The following is a 17184-nucleotide window of genomic DNA, read 5'->3' on the forward strand; positions in this document are numbered from 1 at the left end:
TGGATGGAGCTCTGTGTGTGCTGGAGCCTCCTTAGGAGGGCTTGTCATATATTTGTATTTTTAAAAAATACTAAGCCTGTATTTCACCTTGCAGCCAAAAATCTCGGGTGCTGTGGCAGTATAAAGCAGTTCAGTTCAGTATTTACAGCCTTGCTCTAGTTAAATGTTTATCTCATAGAAAAATAGCCTTACAAATCTGGAAATACGTGATCGACGTAAACTTGGTCCTGTGATTTTAGAGCCTTATCTTTATTTTTTTTAGGAATCTCAAATAGCTCTTACATTGTATTTAATATCACTGTATCTTGCTGTGTTGTGGTTCAATTTGTATCTATGTTGGTAACAAAGGGAAGTGTTGGAAAATCTGCCCAGCACAGGAAAGTTCTGGATGCATTTCAAGGTTCTCTTTCTCTTCTGACCACTGTGCGCTTTTCACCACCTTTTTGGGTGTCTTGCAATTCGTTTTATACATTTATTTACAGCCTAAAAAAATTCCATGGATCCTTTTTTGACAACCCAAACCACAGAGACATCTTGCTTGGACACTCTGGATTGACAAGGTCAGTCAGTTCCCAAAAATGCTGCATAAGCCTACAAAGAGTCCACGTAAAGCTGGTTAGACAGCCAACATGCCTTGGAGCTCAGGAAATTACACCATCAGTCAAGGAAAAACATTTTGTTGCTCTTTTATTAATTCAAATGTCATTCCTATTTTAATTCGCATATTCCCAGCTAACATTTAATTAGGACAGGTATTCTGGGGTTGCTGTTTTTAATTTTCTTCTAGCTGCGCTTCCATTTCTGTAGCTGCTTTGCTGCTGGTTTTACTTTCACAATTGATTGGAAAGGTTTATTTTCCTTTAATGTTAGTTTTTAAATACTTGCTCACAACAGGGGCTCTGAAATGTGTATTATCTTGGATTGTGGGATGAGAAACAGTCCACAGTGCTGGGTCCAGAGGGTGATCTCCTGCTAGACACATCCCCAAACACACACATGTGCTTTCAATATTTTTGCTGCTTGTCTTACATTATTATTTTTATAATTATTTAGATCATTACAAAAGTACAGATATCCCAGGAGCCACACAAAGCAGCCATCAGGAAAAGACTGATTCTTTGGTAGCTGTATCGAAGAGTTCTGCATCTTTGGCATGGGAAGTTACTCAGTGTGTCCAGCCCTCAGGCGGCTTCTTTCCTTATGAATATGGAGTAGGAAGTTAATGGGTTTTGAGCTCCAGGCCAGGGGTTCACCCTGGTCCACAGTGGTTCAGTGAGGGGAAGATCCGTCAAGCCATCAAACAGCAACACTTTGCATTAAAACTGGGAAAGACCCCCAACATTCATATAGATCACAATTTTTCAGATCTTTTTCACAGCTTTGTCTTTAACAGAACCTGGGGTAGGGAAAGCAAGACATTTGTTAAGACTTGTTGTCTTGGCACTTTTTCAGCCTTTTCCCGTCATTGTGGTGTCTCTAATGGCAATTTCAAAGGCAAAAACGTAATTTAATATAAAAACTTGATCAGCCAACAGTCCAGAACTCTTCCCTGGGGTGACTTTCATGGTGTTATGCCAGAAAAAAAATCTGTTTAGTCTCAGGAAAGGATAAAAACGCCAAAGGTCTCAGGCCTGTTGCCTCACTGTTACACTCATTTGCAACTCCTCCAAGGTCTCGCCTTCCTTAGCAGTGGTTTGGAAAGTTCAGGCCTGGGGTGAAGGTGTTTGTCCCTTGTGTGGTTGGGTTCCTCTTCTCCTGCCCTGGCTGTGAGGTCACCAGGGGGAAGCTCAAAGCAACTGTTTGCCCTTTCGCCCCCATAATCCTGTGTGCATATGTGCTTTCTCCATCTTTAGATTGGAAAATTGACAGCTTTGACATCAGATTATGCAAAGTGACAACAATTCAGCAGCCTTGTGCTGGTGCTCAGATCATTCCTAGGAATGCCAAGAGTATCTCCCCAAGCTCCCCTGCAGAGGGGTAAAGAGTGTCCTGATTTAATAAAGCCTCAGTGGCCCCACAACTAAACCTTAGCTCCATTTTTGCTATCCAAGTGTGCAGTCTTGGCGAGCTTCTTGCGTGCTCCCTGTTCCCAAACCTGCCCGCAGCAGAACCTGGCCCGTGGCCTTTGACGTCCCATGCTGCAGGGCTGTCTGCATGGGAACCCAGGAAGGCATTGGCATTTTCTGGGGATGGAGTGGCCAGAGGTAGCCAGGATGGGCGATGTAGAACTGGGCAATTTTTGCGAATACTTAAGAACAATTGTTTGGGTTACCTCATGGTTGAGGCTCTGCTTAACGCCAGAGGGGTGCAGGAAATTGCTCTTCAGGATAAAAAAGGGTTTATCTACTACCAGGAATGAGCCAAATGGTTGCAAAATTCCTATCCCAATTCCAGATCTTTTGGACAAAAATTATGGAACCATGCAGTGCAGACAGACCCCTCAGGGTGTTACCGAGCCCCAGGGAAGGTTGGTACTTGTGCTACCCTGACAGACCTGTCTAACCTGTGAAAGGCACCTAAAGGGTTCACAGCTGTCTCTGATTCACCAATCTTCCAATTAGGAAAGTTTTTTTTCTCCCAATGTTGCCTGGAGGATCTGCCTCTTCCAATTCTAGAAGTCTTTCCTTTGACTTAAGTGTGTGATAAAGCCAGTGAGGAATTAGCACCTGAGTTAGGGAGTAAAATGCTTTAAGGGTGTGTAATACACACAGGGAAAGGGAACTGTTCAAAGCAAGATAAGCTCTTATTTGAATGGAAAATCCTCTGTTTCCCTGAAGAAGAATGAGAGCTCCAGCACAGTTAAATACAAGGGCAGGTGAGCACAGAGTCTGAGCTTCACTTGCAGTCAGTATTACAGCCTCTGCTAACAGCACAATGTGGGCTATGGCTTCCATCTCTGCACATTTACTTTACCTCACTACACGTTAAAAGGTCAAATTTGCTTTTTTTGTTTGTCATCATGTAGATCTGGCAGTCCCTTTGTAAATGCAGCAATGTAAATAATTCATAACCGCAGAGCTGTCGCTGTCAGTGCCACAGCCAGGTAAGACCTAATCCATGACAGTCTCCTCTTCCTCGAACACCACAGAGGATGGAGCTGTGCAGTGACTGTGCCAAGCTGTGGCACCTTGCTGCAGGCTTGTCTGAATTTCAGGATCAATGTGGCTGCGAAGACAAGAGACAAAATATTGAGCAAAAGGAACTTTCCCCTTGATGTAACTTGGAAAGTGCACTTCAGGTGCTTAATTGGGATCAAACAAGGCAGAAATTATATTGGAAAAAAATACTGATGGCATATTTAGAAGGAGGAAGAGTGTTCCTCTTGGAGGAGCACGTTTGGGCTGTCAGTTGTGGCAGAAATCAATGCAGTACTAGGACAGACTGATGGTGTTTAGAGCAGCTGCTGGCACCCAGAGCCTCACGTGAGCACAGATTTGAGTGTCAGCTGTCCCTGGAGTTTCATCTGAAATGTCTGGCATTTTGGAGGAGGAGCTTGGCCTTTAGCACCCCTCGGTGAGGATGTTAAAGCAGCTGAGATTCACTCCCTGTCTGATGCATCAGTATTATCCTTGGAGAGGCTGCTGTGGCACAGAGAGCGTGTGCTGGAAATCCATCTTGAAAGTTATGAGGTGCCTGGAGCTGCCTGTTCAAGAGTTTTGGACCTGTCTCCTGCAGCCCAATCTTGTGACAAAAACCTGCAAAATTAGAAATTCCAGAGATCACTGGCACTCTTTCACTCTTTACAGGAAGGCCTGTTGTGCTCTTCAGCTGGAAGAGCTTCTGAACCACACTGAAAGAAATAATGAAAGAAATGATATTGCTGTAGAAGGAAACTGATGGGGCTTCTCAGTTTGGCTTCGATTTCTCTTGCTCGATCAGCTCTGTGCAAGTGTAACTATAAAGGAATCTGGAATAGCCTTAGGACCAATGTAAATTCTGGGGTTTACCCCCTCCAAATAATTTCCAGGTGCCAGGGCTGATGAGCACAGTTTGACTGCAAACGTGGAGCAGCAGCTGTGTTACCCGGGTTGTGTGTACCTCGTGTCTATTTGCATACAGATTTAACAATGTAGTTGTGTACTGACAGAAAGCTCATGGAAAGAGAAAGACATGAGTAAATCTGCTTCTGTATTTCAACTAAAATTTCAATCTCCCATTTTGCAGCAGAAGTTGATTTTTTTCATTCCACACAGCATACCTGGCCAGCTAGAAGCCTTGGAGCCAAATTTATTCCCTCTTATAATGTAGACCCCAAGTAAACTGAGTGAGTGAAGGTCAGATCACCTGTATTTCAGCATTTAACAACATGCTTTCCGTAATGAAAAATAATCTGCAAGTGAGGAAATAATGAAGAAAACAAACACAACTACATCCACTGGAAGCAATGCCCATTTTCATTCCGACTGCAGTGGATCAGGACTCAGGGCAATCACGCATACATCTGAAAAATTTCCTCTCCTTGTCTGGCCTACTTTTCTGTTTCCTCATCATTTAAAAACCTCGGCATCAGGCTGATTTTGGAGGCACCTAGCTGCCAAGGACTGGTGTTTGATAGGGAAATATGCTGGGGAGAGGAGAAGCTGAGTTCTTCTCTTGAAATTCTGTCCTGAGTTAGGGTTTCTGTTAGAATTGTGATATGGGCCTGAAATGAAGTAAAAGAAAATGGGTTATAGGATATAGGTGCCAATGTCAATCAGCAGAATCTCTTTAAGCAGAGAGAGTATTGGAAATGTTTTGGGATTTTTTTTTTTGTGTTTCCCATTCATATTAAGTATCCCTCTCATTATGGTAGAGATGTCAAATGAATGACAGGCAGGAGATAAAAAGGAAAAAAAAAAAGGCAGACTAGGAGTAATTAACTAGGAGTTAATTACAACAGGATTTGGAACAATCAGGAAGTTCTTTCATATCTGCTGCATGTGGACCTTCCTTTAAGAGCCATTTTGGTTTGATTTACTTGAGTATTGGCAATTATTTATAGTGGATATTTCAATGTGATAAGGTGCCTGAAATTTGATCAATCTGCGACCCGACTTTGTGCTGTCAATACTCTGAACTCACAGACTTGGCATGAACATCTGTCTGCTGAAAATTAGGGCTTAGGACTTGGGGATGAGTGTTTTGCACTACAATCCTTGTGGGTCTCTTCCAACTCAGAATGTTCTGTGACTCCCTGTCTGCTGGCAAACCTGGGAATGGAACAAGTGACATCCCAAAAGCTGCGTTTCGTTTCCTTGGAATTATTTAGCAGGTTCTAGAAGCGGGTGACAGTCTTAACTTTAGGGAAAAGAAACCACATGAATATTTACAGGATTGCTGGAGGGAAAAAAATACCTAATTGGTTGTTGACTAGAATTTGATCCCAAAATGAAGAGACTTTGAAGTTTGTATGCGTACAAACACACACAGGTTTGTGTGTATGTAAAGATGTATCGAGACAGAGCTGTAGAGAATTTGGAGTGATGTGTGCATGTATAGATCTTATAGGTGTGTGTTTGTGTGCATGTGTGCACACATTCCTGCAGAATAAACCCTGTTTATCCTCTCAATATTTATTAGAAAGGTTTGTGCAGTTTCACATCAGCCTAGGAGGCTCCTTTGATCTGAGAGCTGCTGCCAGTTGTTGGGAGTCGTTTGGGAACCTTTTTGAGGCGGAGCATAGCGAGCAATGATAACTCAGGCTTATTTTTGTATCACCAGAATGTTTAAGCCCTCAAGTTCTGTTAAGCTGGTGTTTTGTTTTGCTTTCCCCAAATGAAATCCCCCTTGAAAAAGCTAATTTAGCAACTGAAGTGGATCATTGTACAGAGCATTAGGGCTGCCAGTGGTAACAGCAAATGGTGAAGCTGGAATTCAGGCACCACTTTCCCTTATGATTTGGTTTATTTTACAGCACCTGCAGAAGTTCCTCTTGCCCCACACACAGCCCTGCTGAAGGAGCAGAGTTCTGTCTGTGCTGGCAGCAGCAGTGCTGGAAGGCAGGCATTGTCATCATCCCCCAGTGACTCCTCAGTGAAAGGTGCTGGCTGCAGACTCCCAGCCAAGTGGTTTCTGGGGAGGATAATCCCCCACTGTATTCTGGGCTTCCAGCTGAGACCCAAACCCAAATTACGACGACTATTGAGTGTTTTCTGTGGCTCAGCTTCAGTTTCACAGCTACTGCTGTGGTTTAACAGCAAGTTGGGAGCTAGAATATAAATACTGGCTCTTCCTTCCTGGAACATGTGCACTTTGATAGAGTAATTTATTTTTATGGGATAAGAGTTTGACATAGTCTTTTAAAAAGGAGTAAACTGGTTGAATGATTCACTGTCTCCCACATGGGAAGGCCTCACAGTACTAATCCTGGGCTAGACAACATTCTCCAGGGAACAGCATCCCACCTTGGGCATGTCTGGAGGGGAAAAGCTTTCCCTGAACAGAAAAAACCCTAAAACCTTGGTAAAGGTTGGGAAAGAAAGGGAGACATCAGTAGTTCATTCCCATTTCACAAGGAATTTAGCCAGGAGCAGGAAGCAGCCAAACAGGTATGAAATGCTGTAAGAGCACTTTGTAATCAAAGTATCTCAGATTTAAGAAAAAATATTGCAGGATTTCACCAACCTTTTTTTTACCAAACAACTCTCCACAGTGTTTGTTGGGTGGAGTTTGCAGAATTATATCCTTTGGTGTTCTTGGTATTGGGAAGTCTGAACCGAAGGCATGTGAGATTCTTGGCAAGGACGTTTCCTATGGTATTTACAAACCCATCTCCTTTCTGAGCATTTCTATTTGAGTGGGTTTTGGAAAAGTGTTGGTAATACCCCAAACATTGTATTGGCTCTTAACTTTACAGAATAGCAACATCACACAAAATGAGGCAAGCCCAGAAAAACAATCTTAATTATTGCAGATTGATTTATCTGGAGTGGGTGAACTGAAGAGTCAAGGTAGGAGGGTTTAGTAACTATTAGAAACACTAAACTGCAAAAGCTGTAGCACAAACTGGGTACACCATGCCTGAGTGACAGGAATCAGGGGAAATAATCCCGTGGATTTTCTCTTTTTTAAAATAGCTGGTCATTGGTGATGCTGGTGAATTCATAATTCCAAAGCATAGATCATTAAAAAAATTAGGCTAATCATATTTTAAATGGGTTCTTCTAACATCCAACACTTTGGTTACTTTCTGATTCTCTCAGTTTGTCCTTCCAACATATCTGGGACTATTTGAGTCTGTTTGAGCAGGTAAAACTGTGAAGGGAGTTTTGGCCTCATTTTTCACCTGCTGTGGGTTCTGGTGCAGGGGATGATTATTATCAAAGGAAAAGAAAACACATTTGTTTAGCAAACTGTTCTCTCTCTGACAGAGAACAGACTCTCTTTTCCTGATCTCTGAACTACAAATTTGAGCAGGACAAACGTGTCCCTTCTCATCGCCTTTACCCAGGGATGAATGACAGTGAGGCAAATGCAAGGGGACTGAAGGCAAATGCAGCTGATCCCAAGGATCAGGTGCCTGTTGTTTCTGCAGCACTTTGGAAATACGCAGGTCTGTATTTATTTATTTTCATAAATTGCCAATTGTGAACACTGTCTCGAGCCACACAGTTCTAGAAACACTCCTGTGGGTTTTTCCTTAGAAAGCCCTGCATGTAATTTTGAGCTGAGGCTCTTTTCCACTCTCTTTCCTGCATCCTCCTTTTCAGGGATGCCTGTTAAAGGGCTGAAGGTCCTCAGTGGTAACATTTTCCCCTCTTTCTGCGATGGGGATTCAGTTGTCACCCCTGGCTCAGTGCAGTGTTCCCTCTTTGCAGCCCCTTATTCTGGGGGCAGGATCCAGCATCTCCTCATTGCATTTTATTATGGGCTGTTGCACTTGGAGCCTGCTTTAGGATGGGTGGCTCTGGTTTCTCCAATGGGTCTCCATTTTCATTCTATTGCAAAAGCTTGCAGCCAATTTTGCCAGTGTTTCAGTGCAGGCTGGATTGGGTGTGCAAAGTGCAAGCATAATTACAGTCGTGGAGGAGGCTCTACACAAATAGTTTGGCTATTTAGGGGCATAATTACCCAGACTGCATTCCCAGAAATAGTTGCTATACACAGATCAGTCCAAATGCTTTCTACAGAGCTGCTCCTCGTCCTAACCTGGTTCATTATTATGGAGCCACAACAAAACCCATCTCAAGTGGCATCCATGGATGCAGCTCTCCTTGCTGAGAAACCACAGTCTTAATTACATCTTCTTCTAAAAGTACACTAAAATGCTCATAAAAAATTAAGACTATCTTCAAACTTATACCACACTATCACTTGGAAAGCTCTAGGTAAAGAATATAATTCAAATACCATTTCTATTATAGGACACTTTAAAATATACACTTATTTAAATGGCTTGACTGGCTCCTTTTCACAAAGCAGGTCACCCCCAAAAAAGGATTATTTTATGTCCCCTGGACATGTATGGAGCCAGTGCTTCACACAAGGGTTTTAATGGCAAAAAGATGAAAATTCTTCAAAGCTTTGGCATATTATAAGTGGTTTTATGCCTGGGTTTTGTCAGTATTGGTAGGTGGGGGAAGGAGGGCCAGAAATGAAATTGAGGGAAAAGTAAAAGAAAGAAAGGAAACATTAGAAGATGCAAAATATGGGAAAAGACCAAAAAAAAACCCAAACAAACAAACAAACAAACAAAAAAACCCCTCATGCTAACAACAGGAGGGAGAGACCCCCTTCCTGACTGAGACGTTCATCAGTTTAATCAGGGGGTGTAGTGCCTACAAGCTGGGAGTACACTTTGAATACTTCTATTTTTTTAATGTTTGTTTTGTGGGGGGCTTATTCTGGTGTGGCGGATGTGAATTCTGATGTGGTGATCTACATGACCTGATCCCAACAGCCAGGTTTATTCTCATCAGAACGGTGCCATCAGGCACAGAAGTGTTAAAACCTTCTGAGAAGGACTAAATGATCCATTGTGTTTTAGCAACTGCAGCCTCATTTCCTACCTGCTGCTCCTTCTGTGGTCGCTCTGAAGCAATTATTTCAGATAAAGTGGTAAACAGGCCATTGATGAGAGTCCATCAAGAAATCATTATCCCACTAGAAGCAATGTACTGGTTGTTAAGCAGAATTGGAAGGTGTGGATGCAAAAATATTTTTCTTACTTTTTTTAGCTTCCTTTTTGACAGGGAGGGGGAGGGCAGAAGGGGCTGGAGGGCTGTCACCACATTGTCTGAGGCCTGGTAGGTGAGGTGCAGTGGCACACTGTCCACTTTGCACTGCCCATGCCATGGGCTGTGGCTGTGCAGCCAAGGGCCTGAAAGTGCTGACAGTGGAGCGACAGCAGCTCAGGCTGTTACAGGTGAGAGACAGATTTATTATCTGTCTGTCTGTCTACCTGTCTATCTATCATCTGTCTAACATCTCTTATCTACTATCTCATCCAGCTATTTATAAATCTTGCCCCATTGCCTTCCATACAGCAGAAATTTGTTGTTCCTGCAACATCCTGGGGAAAAAAATCCTGATTTGACTCTGAAGAGCAGCTCCAGGAAATCTGTCCAGTCTGAATTGCTAAGAAGGTAGAGAAAGCCAGGCAGGATTTGACTGGGACACCTGGATTATCATCTAAATGATAAGGTAATGAAGGCATTTGTGCTGTGAGCTCTTTCTTGCTGAGCAATGCTGTAATATTTTATTTAATGGTTTATTGTGGACATCTCATGATTTAACATCAGTGAGCTGATTGAACATCAGTAGGCAGAAATAGCTGGGCATGTGTATGGGGTGCAAGGGACAGAATGTGGGCACCTGCTCCCTAGCCATATTCCCACTCTAATTTTGGATACCATTTTAAAACATTATTTTTTTTACCTGCAAGTTATCAACCCAAACATTCCAGATATGTTTCCCTTTTATAAATCTGTAACTCTTACTGACTTTCTCCCTCCAGTCCAGCTGATGTCTAAGTCAAAGTGTCTCCCCAGTTCTGTGGTGGCTGATGGTGTGGATCCCATTCCGTGGGCGTGGAGCTGACCTCTAAAACTTGTGGTTATGTGCTGAGGTGACAGTACATGAAAAGAAGCGATAGTTATCTTTTCCTCATCTCTTCAAGAAACAAAGATCAAGTAAAGCAGGAAAATATTGGTTCCAAACAAAAGCAGACTCCGAAAAAGAGCTTTACATAAAATATTTCTGGAGCTTAAAGCTCCTTCTCCAAACATCCCTCCCTCCCGCTTTGCTCCAGGCTGGCCTGTGGGGGTGGACCTGGTGCCCTCCTGCTCCCAAAGGAGTGCAGGTAGGGAATAATTACTGACCCTTTTCCCCACACCTGGACACAGGCATGACTGCACTGGTTTGTCTCCTGAAGGGATCCTCACTAACCCACACTAAACCCTGACCAGAATAAAGGATTTCAGGCCTCCCTGTGCCACTGAGGGCTTTAATCAGGACAAAGTGGCACTGCCAGAAACCTTCCTGATGGTCAGTGAAGGCAATGTAATGCAGCAGCTCAGCCTTTTTTCTTTTTAAGATGTTCTTCCTTCCTTTTAAAAAACATTTGTCTTTAATCTGATAAAATAAATATGTAGTATCTCTTACCATTTGTTTTCCCCAAGGGAACTTCATTTTCCCATGGCTATGAGTTGTGTGCTTGTAAAAAAACTCCTTGTTTAAAGGCCATGATTACTGCTGAAGAAATCCTATGGAATCTAAGCAATGGGTTTGTGCAGAGTGAGACACAGTATGTCCCAAAGAAATAGGCTACAGTTCCAAATTGAGCAGATTTTGGTGCCTTTTTAAATTAATTTTTTGTTTGTTTGTTTTTTTAGAGTGCCAGCCTCTTCTGTCTGCAGAAGCAGGTGAGGAGCCCAAGAGTGATGAGGCTGCTGTGACACCAGTGGCACATTCAGCACAAGACCTACAGCACTGTCAAGCTGGGAACAGAGTCCAGGTCAGGAACAAACATTTCCTAAAGCTCTTAACAGATGAAGGTTCTGGGACTGGCACCTGAGCACAGACATCCCAGAAATTCCTTTTCAGCCCAACCCAGAACAAACACAATTACAATAATAATAAATGCAGCAATTACAATAATAATAAAAATGGTCTTTCCTAGCGTGCAGTGCCCAGGTCATGGATGGCAGCCTCCCCCTTTTGGTGGTAAAGGTTGGTTTTGTGTCACTTCCTTGAAGGGCTGACTGCAGCTGCTGGCAGGGCAAGGAGAACAGCAGAATTCCTGAGGACACTGCCACCCCAAACAGTGTCTGGGGCCCCGGGGAGCTTGGGCGCCATCCGGCACAGTCACCTCAGGCACTGCCTGTCCCTGTGTCCGGAGTGTCCTCAGCAGCTGGTCCCTCCCAGCTGGCTGCCCCTGGCCGGGAGGCGAACACATGGATGGGGCACTGCACAGCTGGAGCCTGAGGCAAGGGCAGGAATGCCCAGCAATGCTTCAAGTCCTCACTCAGGATGAGCAGAAGGGGAAAACTCCTTTATTTTGAGAGCAGTCCAGAACCAGGGTAGCTCACACTGCTCCAGCCATGAGGGAAGTTCTACATCCCCTTGGAGCCAGTGCCCAGCTCAATGCCAGGGATCTGTTTGGGCACCAAAACTGCTCTCAGTGTGCTGGGTCTCACCGTGGGACACCAGCAGTGCTCACACAGCACAGGGCATTGTTCAGTCAGCAGAATTAAGCAAGTGCTGAATTAGGCTTTGCTGTCAGGACTTCACCTGCCAGTGTTTGTTTTTTTGCAGGAGGAACATCCCTCATACCCTCAGTTCTCTCCTAAAGGAAAAATACAATATTATCTCAATTAAACAAAAGCTTTTTTTCTACAGCTGTATCACTCCAAATGGAGCAGGATGACAGGCAGATCAATGTAGGTCCTGTAATTCAGAACAGGTATTCAGAATTGTTTCAGAGAGAGGGAAACCTTTTCCTCCCACCAGTGTAATTCACAATTTATGGCTGGGAAAAAGCAGGAGGGGGGTGTTTGTGTGTGTGTTGCAGTAACTATTGCTGATTATCACCCCTGGACTCTTCTCTTTGTTTTCCTTAGATGAACAATATTGGGTATCTGATCCAAACAGAATCCATTCAGAATTGCTGGACTGCTGCACAAAATGGTGGTGTGTTGAAAAATGCCTTCCCCCCCCCCCCCCCCCCCCCCCCTTGTTGGCAAGTCAGTGTGGTACAAAGATGGGAGCAGGAAAGGATAAACACATGTATGGTGACTGCAGTGAGCAGGTGCAGGGATAATTCCCAACACAGCCTGTAAAGCCCACTGCCATTTGAAGGTGTCAGCACAGTAATGGGAGATGGATGGGAGCAATTCCTGCTGGGGCTCTTGCCAGAAGCACACAGTGCCTGAATCCACACTATTGACGCTGCTCTCCCCTCATCTGAGCTGCATTAGAGACGCTGCAAGAAGAGGACTGTGGACAGGGACAGTGGGATGCTGTTAGTGAGTCACATAGGACAGGCACTGGGAACTCAGCAAAGGCCATGCACTGTAGCACAAAACTTGTGTCTGCATGAAAATCAAACCCTCCTTACTCTGTGTGTGCTCTGCATGGTGGGGATGGAGCTGCTCCTGCAGCAGCAGAAAAGGCCCTTTAGCTGCCCCCAGGTGCCACCATCAGGATGGCAACACCTGTGTCCAAGGGATAGAAAGAGGGAAGCACAGATGGACACACAGAAGCCCCCAAATGGAGCACGAATGGGGATCTGCTGCTGCTGGCCAGGAAAGGGTCAGTTTTACCCACTATAAATATACAGATTTGATATATAATGGATATATAAAGGTAAGGATGAATGGAAATAAGGGAGGACAGACTTAGGAATGGATGGACAAAAGGAAAGAAGGCAGGAGAGTCAGCTGGAAGGAAGGACAAACAGAAGAAAGAATGAACAGGAGGAAAGAATGGGTGGAAAGAGGGACAGAAAGGGACACTAAAGGACAAACAGAAGGAAGGACAGATGGATGAAAATAACACTGGTAGAATAAAGGGATGGAAGCATGGGCAAAAGGAGGAAGGAAGGAGTGGAGCACAGAATGAAGAACAGAAGGATGGAAAAGAAGATGGAAGGGGTAGAAGGAAGAACATGTATAGACAAAGGGGAGGCAAAATAGGTGGAAAGACAGATGGAAGAACAGAAGGAGGGAGGACAAATGGAAGCAGTGGCAGAAAGAAGGACAGAGAGATGGAAGGGAAGGAGGGATAAAAACTGCTGCTGGAAAGATGGGAGAAGAACAGAAAGAAGGATGGAAGGCCAGCAGCAGAAGGAAAGAAAACCGAAACAGCAAACTGAAAGAAGGGAAGAGGCTCACCCACTGTGCCTTGCAGGTCCTGGCCCATTCCACTGTGACGCCAGCAGGGGCGATGCTCATGCCTGATGTGATGTGGGATGGGGCTGTGCTATGGGAGGCAGCAGCAAAATCATTTGAACTTGATAAGCAAACGTCCTCCCAACTTAACAAAGCCCCGGTGGTAATGGGAAGGTTATGCCAAGTGTTTCAGCGCTGACTGTCATGAGAGGAGTTTCCTCTGGGCCAGAGCTGCACAAAATGGTTTCAGGAGAGAAGAAGCCAGGAAAAGCCTTTGCTGCCTGTGCTCCAAGCGCTGCTTTCCCCCAGCAAACGCAGCACCTTGGCACTCGTTACAACACGACACAGCCACCCCGAGAGCTGCGGGCACAGCAACGAAGGCAAAATCTGCAGAGGAAAATTTGGATGCTGGATTCAAAACTTGCAGTGCTTTTTAAATGTACATTGCAATTCATCCCATGGAGGGTCTAGAGAGAGCAAGAGTGACCTATTTGCTTCAGCTCTGAGCCTAGCTCTGGAGAGCTGGGTTTAGTTCACAGCTCAGCCACAGGCTAAAATATTGGACATGATGTGTGCCCTCTTTTCCCTTCTCTAACGAGAGATTATTATTTCAGTGCCTCACACTGGTGAGAAAAGACAGAATTCATTAACCTCCCTGTGTTTTCAGATACTCTGCTCACAAAGGTCACATATAAATTATAGTACAGGAGTGGCTATTTTAGGGGATTAAACGGAGTTAACACACCAGGAAATATTAATATTAAAACGAGCAGCTGGCATTAGATCTGGTACCAGTACCTTGGAGAAACTAAAGAAATACCTCCCACACTCCTTCGTTTAACATCTGTTTTTTGGTTATATCAAGGAGGGACTGGAGTTGTAAATCCTGATCACAGTTCTCTAGAATCACAACAAATTGTCCTTTTCAGCACACCCAACTCCTGTAGAGACTTTGCTCCTGTCACCATGGAAAAGTGATTTCTTTGGGCCAAGTTTGCCCTTCTGGTCTGAGCTGGCATTGGGTTCCAGAGGGCATTTTCCCCTGGGAAGTACACTGGGATACTCATCCAAAAAAACCCTCCAGCAACAGTGCTGTGGCAGTTTCCTGAGGTCAAACCAAAATGTGTGTTCAAACACGAAACAGAATTAGCTCCACTTCCATTGCAGGTACCACAGATAGGAAAGGCAAGGGAAGTGAGAGTATTAAAGAATATCTTTAAACTTTTTATCCCAATAATGATATTTTTGTACAAGGAATCTAAAAAGATTTACAATGAACAATAGTATTTATACACACATATAAATATATATATAAAATTGTATTTATATGGAGATGTATAAAGCAAACCTGTTCCATTTTTCCTCTTTTGGGTCAAACATCCCTTGTTCCTTTTCTGATTCCCTCTAACCATTACCTCTCTCCTCAGGAACTCCCTTTGACCTGCAGTACTGTTCAGCTATGTTTGAGTTTTTTTTCCAATAGATGGTTTTCCAATTAAAGCCAATTAAGTCTGTAACCCAACTTCGTTGTCATTCCTTGTGATTTTTAGGGTCTTGCAATTTTACTTTCTCCCTGAAAGGCCCACTCAGGGGATTGCAGAGCAATTCCATTTTTATTAAAAAGAAAATCTTTGAAGATATCATGCAAAAATTGAAATGATGGATGGGAAAAGCTAAACACCCCAACACCTTCTCTTTTTTTAAAGCTTTGTGAGCTCTTTGATGCTTCAGTTTAATGATTTAATGCTTGGAAGCAGAGGGACTGATGCAGATGTCAGCCCAGAGCCTGGTTCTAGGGATTGCTGTATCTGAAACACCAAAGCAAAATACTTTTCTACTGCTTTTTCAACTGGTTTTGGTCTATCTTTAACCAAAGTCTCTTCTGCTGTAACTATTTAGGTAACACAATTTAATGACCACTCAATTTCCCAATGAAAAAAGGAGAGACTTCAACAAATGTCTCCACCGCTCTTCCTGGTGCAATATCCACCTCTGCCAGGGAGAAGAGCCACCAACAGTTCAACAGGAAGTGAAAACAATGACACAGAGTTCGATGGGAAGAACAAAACCACATGTAAAACAGGTTTGAACCAGAGTTTCCCACTGCTCTCCCTCAAAAGCATTCCCATCTCCAATAAGTACCTGCTGCCCACTTGCTTCCAAGTGAAATTCTCAGGGACACTCAGACTGCACAGTAGAAGTTGCCAAGGAAACTGGATTCACTTATGATTTCACATGTTGATTATTTCAATCTCCTTTTTTTCCCCCACCCACATATATCTTAAAATTAGTATTGTCCTTCATGGTCTAATTACCACACTGGCATTGCCATTCAGGACAGGAAATTGGATTTGCTACCTGAATCCAGGCTTGAGCCACTCTCTTTCTTAAAGCAAGACATTAAAAACCCCTTCAGAATTATTTTTTCAGTAGATTACTTCAAACTGCCTTTTTTCCACACTGATAACCAAAATATCCAATGGCACATCCAGCTAAAGAGCACAAATACAACATTCCCCGACTGAGCTGGTGCTGTAAAACTGAAAGTAGACAAGGAAAAAAAATGGATTTCTCTTTGTTGTTGTTTTGATTTCTGCGAGTCACCCTACCGGGCATTGGCCACACAATCCCAATGCCTTCAAATGCAGCGGGAGGTAATATTGACCTCAGTAAAGCTGGGATCCCCAGTGCATTTCAGGAGGTCACCAGCTCCCTAGTTAAAGTCAGCTGGAGCTGGAGGAAGCACTGAGATGCTCCAGTCTGCATGAGGTGGAACAACAGCTCAGGGACTGGACAGATCTTCAGGCTACACAAATTACAGCCATAGTTTGTACAGGGACAGCCATGGACTCTTAGGGTTTGAAGAGTATTTTTAAGAGTTCCATATTTTGATCCCAGTCCTGAATTTTTCCCCTACTTTGATCATCGCTCTGTGCATTGTTTGAAGAGATACTCAAAGCCATGACCTTCAAATGAGAGCCAAATGACTGAGCACAGTTGAGGGTGATCATTTTCCCATCACCAGCACTGTCAGAACAGTGTTGTTGAACTCTGGGCGTGTTTCCATTTCTCCCTTGCTTTTCCAAATGATATGAGAAATGCACCACGTGGCAGAATGAGAGGAAATTAATTAATAGAAAATTAAAACATGAGCTCCTTTACTCTCCTGAGGAGACCACCTTGCATTTGGTTTAACTGCACCTGTGAGAACCTTACCTGACTGAGCCTTGCAGCAGGTTCCTCCCAAGCTGTGCGATGCAGCTCGGTCAGGAGGGATCGTGGCCTCTGTATGGATTATCTCGTGCCTGGGGCTGCTCTTAATAAAGAACAATTAAACAGAACCAGGCAGAACACCAAGGATGACACACTGTTCCTTCAGAGCAATGGGAGTCTCTGTAATCAGCTCCAAAATTCAAGGGAGGCTCAGGACTATTCCCAGGTGGTCGCACCTTCCCCTCAGAGCCAGTGTTAAGGAATAGCGGCAGGTGTGTGCAGGTCATTTGGCTGCTGTAACAGATGTGGCAGCTGACAGCTCCACAAGGACTGGAAAAGGGAATTCTGGAACAATAGAGCACAGTTGACTCAACAGATAGTTTTGTGGAATGGAGCTATTTTATCACATTTTAAGTGGTTTAAAAATTGGGTATTGGCAGGGGATCATTACACAGTTACCGGTTCCATTAAGCAGCTGCAGAGTTGACAGGGTTAGCACAGATACTCCATTTTTCACCTACTGCTGCTTAAATCCAACTAAGACCACTGGAGCCAACTAGCTCCAACTGACACAAGCAGCTTTTTTAAACTGATTTCTGTTAAAAAAAAAAAAAAAGCCATTTACATTAAATTCCTTACACACTGATAACCCTCTAAAGAGACT

At 43.8% G+C, this 17184-nt stretch overlaps 1 protein-coding gene and 1 long non-coding RNA gene across 2 annotated transcripts in view; both read left to right on the forward strand.

The window, feature by feature from the left end:
* Positions 1-12140, forward strand: part of CCDC85A (coiled-coil domain containing 85A) — a 126095-nt gene extending 113955 nt beyond the window's left edge. Inside the window, exons 3-4 of the transcript XR_005604077.1 lie at positions 9465-9621; positions 10812-12140. The gene's annotated coding sequence lies outside the window, so the exon portion shown is untranslated. The remainder of the gene's footprint in view (positions 1-9464; positions 9622-10811) is intronic.
* A 2688-nt stretch (positions 12141-14828) lies between these two features.
* Positions 14829-17184, forward strand: part of LOC120411624 — a 30682-nt gene continuing 28326 nt past the window's right edge. The window contains exon 1 of the long non-coding RNA XR_005604081.1: positions 14829-15390. This is a non-coding gene — a long non-coding RNA (uncharacterized LOC120411624). The remainder of the gene's footprint in view (positions 15391-17184) is intronic.

This window comes from Corvus cornix, chromosome 3 (genome assembly GCF_000738735.6).
Source record: "Corvus cornix cornix isolate S_Up_H32 chromosome 3, ASM73873v5, whole genome shotgun sequence".
NCBI lineage: Eukaryota > Metazoa > Chordata > Aves > Passeriformes > Corvidae > Corvus > Corvus cornix.